Consider the following 13,433-nt stretch of genomic DNA (forward strand, 5'->3'; position numbering starts at 1 on the left):
CTTATCAGTGATGAGACATTGGTAAGTCTGGATGAACCTAACAGATACGTAGAATCCATGCCAGGCCCCGAGTCTACCAAATGGAAAGAGGCAATGGACAGCGAGATACAGTCCATGTATGACAATCAAGTTTGGAACTTGGTTTTCAATGTACCAGGTCGTAAGACAGTTGTGTGCAAATGGATTTTCAAGAAGAAGACCAACATGGATGGTAATGTACACACATATAAGGCACGACTGGTTGCAAAGGGCTTTTCTCAAACTCCGGGAGTTTATTATGATGAAACCTTTTCACCAGTTGCAAAGATTAAGTCCATTAGGGTTCTGTTAGCCATTGTTGCATTTCATGATTATGAAATATGGCAAATGGATGTCAAAACTGCCTTCCTTAATGGAAGTTAGGCTGAGGATGTTTACATGAGTCAGCCAGAGGGTTTTGTCAGTACAGAATACCCTAATAGAGTGTGTAAGCTCGAGAAATCCATCTATGGATTGAAACAGGCACCTCGGAGATGGAATCTTTGCTTTGATGAGAAAGTCAAAGAATTTGGCTTTTCAAGGAGTGAAGATGCATCTTGTGTCTATGTCAAGGCTAGTGGGAGTATAGTTAGCTTTTTGGTACTGTATGTGGATGACATACTACTCATAGGAAATGACATCCCAACCTTGCAGGAAGTGAAGTCTTGGCTTGGGAAGCGTTTTTCTATGAAAGACCTAGGAGAAGCATCCGGGACGGGTCAAGTACATACCAGAAATAGTTATGGACTTAGACACCTTATCCAACAGTCTCCCACTTGGATAAGTCTAATAACTATAACTGCAAGTATGTAAATAATCAGGCAGCTTCTCCTAGGTCTTTCATAGAAAAACGCTTCCCAAGCCAAGACTTCACTTCCTGCAAGGTTAAACCCATAGGATGCTCCATGAGTCAACCGATATATCAAGTTACGTTAAACCCATAGGATGCTCCATGGGAGTTACAAACCCATGGGTCATGGAAATGAAGAGTCATGACACATTAGGGTTTTCATGGTGTAACCCTAGATGTATCACACTATATAAGGAACATGTTATCTACCAAAATCGGCTACACTAAGAACATAAGAGGGCTAGGCCAATTTTACAAGTGTGTGCATTCTCTCAAAGTCATTCCAAAGCATTTGGTGTTGTGTGAAGCATTTGAGGCATCACACTTGGGGTGCTAAGCTCTCAAGGTTTTCAAGGAATCAAATCAACTACAAGGTATTTAATTCTAGCCATCTTTTAGATTTAAAAGTTCCCTATGTATGCTAGATAGGATTACGAACCTTGGAAATCATATTTTGCATGTATTTTAGACAAACATAGATCCAAGGTTTTCTAGGGTTGCATGTACACTTAGGGGTGATACAATGCTCATAACCCATCAATTTCATCCTGAAATTCTTTCTAGAGTATAATCATGGACTAGGAAAAAGATGCAGGTACTTTTGTTACATCTGGTCTTCTCGCTCCCAAGTGAATTCAGGTCCCCGCTGGTATTCCAGCGAACCTTCACTATCGGTATGCGACTTTGTTTCGTTCGTTTGACTTCCCTATCCATGATCTCTACTAGTTCTTTCACGAAGTTAAGACTTTCATTTAACTCGATTTCATTGAGTGGAATCACAAGAGTCTTGTCAGATAGGTACTTCTTTAGATTTGACACATGGAAGACTAGGTGCACGTTGTTAAGCTCTTGTGGTAAACGGAGTTTGTAAGCTACGGGGTTGATCCTAGCGAGGATCTCGAATGGCCCAATGTACCTTGGATTCAGCTTCCCACGCTTTCTGAAGCGTATCATGCCCTTCTAGGGTGAGACCTTCAACAGAACGCAGTCACCAACCTAGAGTTCTAATGGTTTTCGTCTTCTGTCTGCGTAGCTCTTTTGTCTATCTCATGAAGCTTTCAACCATTCTCGAATTTGTACGATCTTTTCCATGGTTTCTCGAATGATTTTCGGGCCGGTGAGAGTGCTATCAGGGACATGCCCTTTAGCTAGATGTGTGTCACCACCTCAGCCCAGCACAGAGGGGATCTGCACTTACGGCCATAGAGGGCTTCGAATGGAGCTGCCTTAATGCTAGTGTGATAGCTGTTGTTATATGAAAACCCAACCAGTGGCAAATGGGTATCCCATGCTTTACCAAAGTCGATAACATAAGCTCTCAGCATGTCTTCTAGCGTTTGAATTGTTCTCTCACTCTGCCTGTCAGTTTGAGGATGATAAGTTGTTCTCACACCTTTGAACTAACACTTGAGATGAATGGAATAAAATGATGTCTAAGACAAAATTTATTGTGAAATACGCGAGTTTGAGACCCAAAATATTTATCAGAATTTATCAAAACATTTCATTAAACATAACATAATTCAAAAGGCATTTATTTTCACATTGAATTACCTTCTAACATTTAGGGATAATTCTGGCATTGAACATTTTCCATTTCTATACATATGGTCTAACAATACCCTTAAGTCTATACCAAAGTGAAAACAACATAATCAGTTCAACCTAGCATCATAATTGCTAGGTAATCTATCTCACAAAGCGGTAGTGCCACCCCCACTAAATTCCTCTATATCTTGTTATGGGGATATCTTGATCGAGCGATATTCTTGTCATTAATTTCCATGCTTTACACATTCTATACATTAGTACTAAAATACTCATTTTGAAAGTAAAGCAACATCATTTTCAAATACTTTAAACACATTATCATTTTAATCAAAACTCATTTTTGTCACACCCCCAAACCGGAACGGCGGAAACGTTCGGGGGCGGAGGACGTCATGTTTAGTATCACAACACATGTATCATAGTAATCATAGTAAAAAACAACCATTGTATTAATATTAAAGTGTTTACAAGTAGTGATGCACAAAATATTGAATCCAAAGAAAATAACAAAACAATACATGAAGCTACTATACTTCATCTTCTGAATCCCTGAGCACGTACATGTCTACTAGTTCCCTGAGAATACAAGTTATTTTAAAAGAGTAGATCAGCACTTAAGCTGGTGAGTTCATAAGTATTTTAGTGATGTAAAGTAAGTTGTAAGTTCTTTTAGAAAAGTTTGCTTGTTCCTCTAGAAGATCCTATATCTTCTTATATGATGAAAGATAAGTAAAAATGACTTTACAATCCTTTCTATGAGTACTAAATGGATACAAGTTATATAAAACCTAGAGTAAATAGACAATCAATTGTGTGTATATGCCCTAAGCCCACAACCAAACAAGGAACAGGAAATGAGGCGGAAGTCACACATCCCATTGTTTGTTAGATCTTCGTTGTATATAACCCTGGTATATTCATTTGGTACTCACGGAGTTAATTGTAATAGTTATTTATATTTGATGAAAACATTCCTTAAGAAAACCCTTATTTCTTTTATTAAAAATGGTAACCATAATAGTTCCTTCTATAATCACTTAGTTTATACAAGCTATATATAATCTAATATCGAACAGATAGATAATTGTGTGAATCTGCCCTAAGCCCACAACCAAACGAGGAACAGGAAGTAAGGCGGAAAGCACACATCCAACTGCCTATCGGATATTAATTATATATAACTCTAATGTGTAAACTAAGGAATTATATAATTAACCACTAAAGGTCCTTTAAGTTATATTGGTTTAATAAAATGAATTAAACCCTTTTACTGATAAGTTTCTAGTTTAGTCTACTACATGTTCAATCTGAAAAGTATGTTTTTGTACTAGAAAATGGTGTATTGAATTAGTATACTATGACCTGACCCATACCTGGTACTCCTTATGATTACTTGGTGTATACGGAATATATATAACTAAGATCGGATAGATAGTAGACTGGGTGCATCTGATCTAATGTGACAACCCAAGTTGTCCCGTTACATTTCCCCGTTACCGTTAACGGAATATTCCAGTTTATAAAAGTTCCGTTAATTAAAGGTTGTCAATTTAATAAACATTCCATTTGTTTACATTAAATATGCCGTTAAGTCATGATAAAAGGAAATAAAAACACATAACACACATTTCCATTTATTTGGAAAATGTTAAGTTTTATTATTACGACCACTAAATCGGGTGCGACCAAAAGCCCCGTTTAACGGCAGTATCGGGTAGAATTCCACTGAGCCCCGACTCGAAACCCTATATAAAGGTGAGTGGAGTCCATTGGAGACTTTTTACACTCTCTCTCAATACTCTCTCTAGACCCGTTTTCGCCCCAAATCCACAACCAAACGCTTCCAAATCGTAAGTCCACTTACCCTAGCTTACTCTAAACATATTGATTATTGTTTATAGCTTAGAAATCGAACATAGAAGCTGTGAAAGAGGAGTTTACGGCCTAAGCTCCTCCTTAGGCCGTAAACCCCTAAAATGAGGCCAAAATGACCCCAAAATGTCCCTAAAGACTTGGAAATAAATTAAGGGATTATCCTAGGAGTATTTGAGCATGAAAACACAATGATTTAGGGCATAAAAGAGAGTTTACAGCCCAAGCACAAGGTTAGGCCGTAAACACCTCTAAAACTTGTATAAATGCCTCAAAAACACTTCCAAACCACCCTTAGGCTTCCCACATAATTTAGGGACTTAGTATTTTGGGTTTAGACCATTTAAACACATCAAAATAAAGGCGAAAAAGGAGTTTACGGCCCAGGCATGTACCAAGGCCGTAAACACCCCTAAATGTGCCAATATGATAGTTTTAATTTCCCCAAATGGCCTCACACTTCATTATAAATTACTAGCAAGGTATTAGGGGCTTGAAACTTCACAAAACTCAAAGAATGAGAGTTTACGGCCGTAAACTCCCTTAGGAGTTTTCCCTGGGCCGTAAACTCCCTATTGAAGCCCTTAAAGACCTTAAACTCACTCATGCCTTTTGGATTTGGACTTAGAAAAATTCCACTAACAAGATAGAGCCTTAAAACACCAAAAGAAAGTGTGTATAAGAGTTTATGGCCGTAAGCTCCCTTGCTAGGGCCGTAAACTCCTCAAAGGGGCCATTTAATGCTCTAAACCCATTCACACATTTGATATTTGAGCCTAGCATAAATCTACAATTGATATGAGACACTTTAGCACACTAGAACCCCTCACCATGAGTTTACGGCCATAAACTCATGGTGAATAGTCCCTGGGCCGTAAACATCATATTAAGGGCTTACTCTTGGAGAGTAAACTCCATTCCTAAGCCATACACACCTTTAGACGCTACCCGGGACACCCAAACACTTATCCAAAGTGTTTTCTGCTCCTTTAAGCGCATATATTTGTTTAATTAGTATTAAATATACTAATTGTATGTGAACATATGTTATCATATGTTAAATAGGTCATTGAGTGTGTTCGAGTCCTTACGTGACACCGAACGCCCAAACGGCACCTTCGTCGGACCTACTTACACCAGGTGAGTTCATACCCCTGAATGAACCTTTTAAATGTTTTTACATGTTTTATAGGGGGAATACAAGTTAAACATGCCAGTTATCATATCAATCGCATCTGATTGATAACCCGCATGCACAAGATTTTACCACATTGTACACTGTTTTACCGAGTAGGATACAATAACGACTTTCAAAAAGGTTTTCAAACTGTTTCAAACTCTTGCTTATACTGTTTTATTCAAAATCATTTCAAACCGATTTATAAAGGTTCCAAGGATTTCTAAAGGTTTTCACACTGATTTTACCAAAGAATACAAAATGCGATTTTCCTAAATATAATCAAATTTCTCTTTCAGGTCGAATACTTACACTTGTTAGTTACCGCTGCTTCGCCTTCACTTATTGTAAACTCCTACTTGTTAACGCTTTCATTTCCTGATACGCTTATACCTATTATTGTCTCTATTTCACTTATACTTGTAGTCGCTTATACCGGATAGACGCTCTTACTTCACTTAATGTCGTCTCTACTTCGTGATATGATTATACTTGTTCGACATTCCTACTTCACTTGCGACCGCTCCTACTTCACTTGTTAGACACTCCTAATTTACAAGGATCACTTCTACTTGATACACACTCAGTCTTAGTTAGATGTATGTCTGTGCTTATATAGGTACATATAAGTAATGATTGAAAGACTTAGGAAGGCTCGTCCGCCCTATTTCCTTTTCTTCGTTGAGATGTGGTCTGGTGGGATCGGATGGCCGTCCGAAGGTCGTTTGATTCATTAGTTATATAATATGTATATGAGTATGGACATACAGGAATTCTCTAGTCAGTTCAGTTGAGATTCTTTACCTCTAGTCTACACTTACATTAGAAACACACTACCCACTGTTTGGAAGTCTCTACCTCTAGTTCAGCACTTACACACTACCCACTATTTAGAAGTCTCTACCTCTAGTTTAGCACTTATATACTACCCACTATTTGGAAGTCTCTACCCACTATTTGGGATGCATCTTCAGGACACGGCCTTCTCCGTCGTCTAGATGGTAACTAGAATCTCCTATAGGGAGAACGGACATTGTGTGTATAGATCTATACGGGATTGACAACCCCGCACCCAGACTGCTAGCTACAGTCCCGGCCTACCAAGCCACGGATGACAAATGTCACATTTTAGACGCTTGTAGGGCGTCTGGTACTCTAGTCAGTATGGTTACGAGTATCCCGGGTTACCTTATAATTCATTGGCCTTAAGGTAACGGTATTTCACCGGCAATTTACACTATATGCTGGTAATTCATCTTCAGAGTCACACTATTTTGACCTTACAAGACGTATCTTTCATTTGATATTGTCTGGGGTCTGTTTTCTCTGTTTTGACCTTACAAGACGTATCTTTCATTTGATACTGTCTGGGGTCTGTCTTTCACTGTTTTGACCATACAAGACGTATCTTTCATTTGATACTGTCTGGGGTATGTTTTCTCTGTTTTGACCTTACAAGACGTATCTTTCATTTGATACTGTCTGGGGTCTGTCTTTCACTGTTTTGACCTTACAAGATGTATCTTTCATTTGATACTGTATGGGGTCTGTTTTCTCTGTTTTGACCTTACAAGACGTATCTTTCATTTGACACTGTCTGGGGTCTGTCTTTCACTGTTTTAGACCTTACCAGCTGTACCTTTCATTTGGTACCTTCTGGGGTCTGAGTCTCTACTTGTTAGACTGAACCAGGCTTGTCGTTAGTTCGATACTCTCCTGGAGTCTATGATTCCTTGCGTTAGTCAGCAGTCCTCACTGCTGAGGCATATGTTATTCCCTGAGGTCGTTTGCTTTCCTCAATAATCAAATTCGGTATTTTGATAAAGATAGAAATTTAGGGAAAATGACTTTTTACCACATAACACTGACCAGTCTTGGTAGAAGGCTGCTTTATTAAAGAAAATATAGGATTTTCTGGAAAGAACTCTAATACACAGTAAACACTTAAACTACTACTTCATAAAGTTATTTGACAAAATGACACTAAATACTTATGAACTCACCAACATTGTAAAAATGCTGATACTCGCTTTTCAAATAACTTGTATTCTCAGGTTAGCATTAGACAGGTACATCTCGGAGCTGTTGATGAAGATAGCTTAGTATCATGTTGTATCTATTCTATTACTTGTATTACTTTGAATTGTTGTAACGTAACCATGTAAAACTATTACTATTAATGCAATGTTTTGTTGTACTTTGATTACTATAATGCATGTGTTGTGATACTTGACATGACGTCATCCACCCCAGAACATTTCCGCCGTTCCGGTTTTGGGGTGTGACATCTAAGCCCACAACCAAACAAGGAACAGGAAATGAAGCGGAAAGCACACACTCTACTGTTTGCCGGACCCGATTAATATATATCCCTGATGTATGCACTAAGGAATCATAAGGTTAGCATTATAGGCCCCCTTTCTAAGTGAATGTACTAAGACTCGGTTGTACTATTTGTCTTTTGTAATAATGAAAGTATGCAGTAGTATTTTAAAGTGACTACTGAAGTACTGACTACCTTAAAACCAATCCGTATAACTAAGGATAAAAATGTGATGTGATTGTAACCATACTAATAACGCTCTCCCTCCAGGAGACTTTGGTTACAAAACGCGACTTAACAAACAAATTGGTAAGCCGAGTAGTAGTCTCACATTTAATGTTATCTTGTTCTCGTTACAATATGTTCCTTCTGTCCTAGTGTATAGTATGTTCCTCCCTATTTCTCTTTATAGTATGTATTGAACCCCTAAACTATACCTATTATAGTTTACTAGTATGTTTACTTGAACTGATACTGACTTAAATAAAAGACTCATTTATCTACTGAGTTATGATTGTACTTTAAAAACAGTGGTTTATAAACAATAAGAAATCCTTTGAATATGATAGTTATCACAAATAACATTTACGTAATTATGATTGTGTTCAACTTGTATTCCCCCCCCCCCCCCCTTTAAAAACATTTAAAACATTTAAAAGATTGATTATAGGGGTATGAACTCACCTTGTGTGGGTGATTCAATTGCAGATTCATGTAAGGATGAGAAGTTCCAGGAATGAATTCCCAAGACACAAATGAGTCCTAAATGACATATATATATATATATATATATATATATATATATATATATATATATATATATATATATAGGCATGTAATTAGTGTTTTAAATAGCTAACATGCAAGGAAACACCCTTAGGTACTAGGAAACACTTGCTAGAAAGTGTTACAATCACATGTGATTGTTTACAAGGGGTGTACGGCCACTTAAGTGAGTGTACGGCCAAGGGGTGTATGGCCAAACGAGTGTACGACCGTACACTCATGGAAAACATGCAAAAGAGGGTGTTTGATCCATGGGGAAACCAGTGTGTCAAGTGCACAACAAGTGGATGGACAAGGCTTTCATTTTTTGAGGAACTTGAGGTGTGTACGGCCACACCAAGTGTGTACGGCCATACACCCTTGATGATCTTGAGTTTGATGATGTTTTAAGGCTATGAATCAAGTGTTTAACATGTCTAACTAGATGATAGAGGGAATACTTACACTTTTGATGGTCTTTAGGGGGTTCACTGCCCAAGAACAAGTGTGTGTTCTTGGTGTTCTTGGTGAAATGGATGAAGATTTGAAGATCTATCATAACGAGTTGTTTTCATGGATGAATCAAAGGGTGATACTAGATTTAAGAAAGATAACAACTAATAGATGGAAGAATCACTTATGTTTTTTACGGGAAATCAAAGTGATCTTGATGATAGTTGAGAGAGAATGGAAGTTCTTTGAGGTGAAAGTGTAAGAATGAAGAGAAATGAAGGAGATCTATACTTATGGGGGATAGTTCACGGCCACCTTGGGTGTACGACCGTACACCCATGTGTACAACCGTACACTCCTCTTGAAGGAGTGTATCGCTTGAATACAACTCGATGAACTAAAGATAACACAACCCTACACCCAGTCCTTGAGTGTACTAGGCTTAGAACTCATAAAATGATCCTTAACAATGCTAAAAGATAGTAGAAACGAGTCTGACTCTTGATTGATTGGTTGGACTTATAAGGTAAAAAATTTTGGTTTGTGACATCATCCCCCCGTTAGATGGAATTTTGTCCCAAAATTAGCTTTCTTAGAAGTACTCCTGGGGTTGTGCTCCTCTTATTGGCAGAATACCCACTCGTTGACCTAGAAACTTTGCCCTAATGTCCATGATAGGATTCATACCTGCTCCATTATCATTACCTCGTGTATGCAAGTCGTATATAATTAAGATTAGTAAGACGGTCGGATGTGTGACTCTGCCCTAGGTCCACAACCAAACAAGGAACATGAGATATGGCAGAAACATACATACTAAATCTGCATAATGATAATTATATACCACTCTAGCGTATACACTTATTAGTGATAGGTGGGTTGTATTCGTCCTTAGCCTATGTGCTTGAACTTGATTTGCTGGACGAGTGGTAGTTCGGGAAGGTCTGCTGAATATACGGTGTTAAGTTTTCGAAGGGCAAGGTACTCCTCGCATGAGTACTTCGAGGTTTAGAATACGAGGTAGGCGATTCCGAGGTCTAGGTCAAGTTGCGTTACGAATGACGAGGGTTTCATGAATTTGACGGTCGAGGCGATGGAAACATATGAACTTAGTATGGTGAGGACCATGCCAATCCATGATGAATGATGATAACGGACTCTTTATAGGAACAAAGGTTAGGCCGATTTGAAAGAAACGTTTGTTATACGACGGTATATCCCGGGTGTGTTCGACAATGTACTCTGTGTAAATGTTCTAGTGCTTTCTGTTTTCCCTTGATATTACCACTGCCACGATTTGTACCACGATAAGCGAGTACTAATAGTGCAGTGTTTTGATAGCTAGTGTTGATACTCTATGTTATGATCCTCCTCGGTACCTCTATAATCACCTTACATATACAAGTTATGTATAATTAAGATGAATAAGACGGACAACTAAGTGGCTCTGCCCTAAATCCACAACCAAAAAAGGAACATGAATTAAGGCGGAATCACTCACTCTAAGTCTGCAAAATCTTAGCTATGCACAACCCTGATGTACATACCAAGCCATCATAGCTTCCATGCACGGATTTTTAGTCCCTTATGAATGTTGTGACTTGTTTTCAGATGAGTGAGTTATTATTATTACTTTTAAATATTTCCCCAAGTTTTAATCTTATATAAATATAAATTAAATTTTAAAGCAATTATTATTTCGAAGACGTACCAAAATCTCAAAATCGGGATTCCTCGCTGCTCCTTTATGTCTTGTCATTAGTTTCCTCCTTCTCCTCCGTCACCTCTCTCTGTTGGGCAGTTTCTCTTGGCATACCCCATTTCACCACATGCATGGCATACCTGAATTATACCAGCATCGGTGGTTGAAGTGATGTGCTGAGTCCGAGTTTCACATGAGTGAGCTCCTTCGCCTTTCCTCTCTATTGGATAATTCCTCCTAAAGTGTCCAGATTTGCCGCACTTGAAACAAGCCAGATTTACTTGGGAGATTGGTCATGCCGACGCCTTGCAAAAACGGGAAGTGTGCTCCTTCCTGTAGTAATTGGAACACTGCACCTCTCGGCAAGCTCCGTTGTGGTGGTAGGTGCATTTGTCGCACCTTGGAAGATTTCCAGCATATCATTTGACGGGAGTTGTAGTGGCATATGAAATACCAGATGTTGTGACCGCTGTTGGGACCACAGGGGTAGTCATGGGTTGTCATCTCTTGGTAGAACCTTGAGCTGACTTTTTCCCCTTTTTGTCCCAAAACTCCCGTTTCTTGTTCTTAGATTTGTAGTTTGGGGTGTCCTTGTCACCAGACACTAGCGGGTTCCCTTGATTGTTATTGTGATTAGCATAACCAACACCACTTCTGCTTCCACTGGCGTTATTAGCATTGAGTTGTGCCATGATGGCTGTCACAGCAGCTGTAACCGTAGCCTGAAAAGTAGTAGAGTCTATCTACAGAATTGGTGCCTCGCCTGTTGGTTGGTTACCTCCTTGTGAAGACATGATTATGTTGCATTCCAACATTTTAAATATACTTATTAAATTCACACTTTGTTGGACTATTCTCAATGTTTCTGACAACATTCCTGAGATGTGTCCATGGTAGTGGGTAGAAGTAGGTATTGTACAAGTGATATTTAAACTAAGTTATCCTTGGTCTGGGTGTATCTGGTTTTGACTTTCATAGCGTTATGGGAACAATTCATAAAGGGATTCTATCTAAAATAAACTCTATGAATCAGAAGTGGCTATCCTCGAATGAATTTCTGTGAATTAAATAACTGATACTGGCTGCATGAAAAGAAATAATTCTAACACATACTGTGAGTAGTGTAATCACTAGCTCACGAAGTCAATTAAGGTAATTATTTATTAGTGTGATGCGTAAGACGTTTTAGTTTCTCTGGCTGATCATTTCTTGGAAATCTCTCCTTGTTTCTCCTTGTCTCCTCTACTGACTGTTATGATGGAGTGGTTACACCTATCTGGGTTTGTCGTGCGAGAATGGAAGTGTCTAAAGAATCTATGAGATTAAGGGTAACATTATGGGGTGATCCTTACTGGGTCCTCCTATAATTGTGCAATGTATACAAGTTGTATATAATTTAAGATTAAATAGACCTTCGAATAAGTGATCCTACTCCAAAACCATAACCAAACAAGGAACAGGTAGTAAAGCGCATATCACAAATTCTGAGTCTATAAAATCTTAATTATATAAAACCTTGGAAGTATACACTCCGGAATCATAGACCTACCAGAAGGGTCCTTTAAATTCTTACATAAGTTATTTATAGTGCCTAAAATACTCCTATAGTATTTTAATGTAATTAACTTGGTATGTTTTAAACTTGTTGCTGTCTTGTAGTATCAAAATACTCCCATAGTATTCTAACTTTTTTTTTCTAACCTAGAAATCCCTTGAATAGAGTTAGGTAAGTTTTAAGACTGTTGCAACACCACATCACCCCTAAACACATGTCGGTCACATCTCAAATGAATATATTTGATCATGCTATATTGATCCCATATATGATTACATAATTGTCTAGGTTTGACTTTAGTGTTCAACCTTTCAATACTTCTGTTCGGTTCTTCTTGTGATACTTGTACTAGTATGTATATATGTATAAGCAAGTATGTATACTTTTATAAAGTATTGCTATATTCTTAAAAGATATTATTATTCAGAGCACTACGGCCCCATTGTATTTATAGTTGTATATTTTTTATAGGTTGATATACTTAGTTCACTATAAACAATGCTCTTATACCAATCTGTCACACCCCCAAACCGGAACGGCGGAAATGTTCGGGGGCGGAGGACATCATGTTTAGTATCACAACACATGTATCATAGTAACCATAATAACAAACAACCATTGTATTAATATTAAAGTGTTTACAAGTAGTGATTCACAAAAGATTGAATCCGAAAGTAAGTAACAAAACAATACATGAAGCTACTATACTTCATCTTCTGAATCCCAGAGTGCGTACCTGTCTACTAGTTCCCTGAGAATACAAGTTATTTTGAAAGAGTAGATCAGCATTTAAGCTGGTGAGTTCATAAGTATTTTAGTGATGTAAAGTAAGTTGTAAGTTCTATTAGAAAAGTTCGCATGTTCCTCCAAAAGATCCTATATCTTCTGATATGATGAAAGATAAGTAAAACTGACTCTACAATCCTTTATATGAGTACTAAATGGATACAAGTTATATAAAACCTAGAGAAAACAGACAATCGATTGTGTGTATCTGCCCTAAGCCCACAACCAAACAAGGAACAGGAAATGAGGCAGAAGTCACACATCCCATTGTTTGTTAGATCTTCGTTGTATATAACCCTGGCGTATTCATGTGGTACTCACGGAGTTAATTGTAATAGTTCTTTATATTTGATGAAAACATTCCTTAATAAAACCCTTATT

Source organism: Lactuca serriola, chromosome 7, assembly GCF_051521515.1.
Source record: "Lactuca serriola cultivar US96UC23 chromosome 7, Lser_US96UC23_V15, whole genome shotgun sequence".
Taxonomy (NCBI): domain Eukaryota; kingdom Viridiplantae; phylum Streptophyta; class Magnoliopsida; order Asterales; family Asteraceae; genus Lactuca; species Lactuca serriola.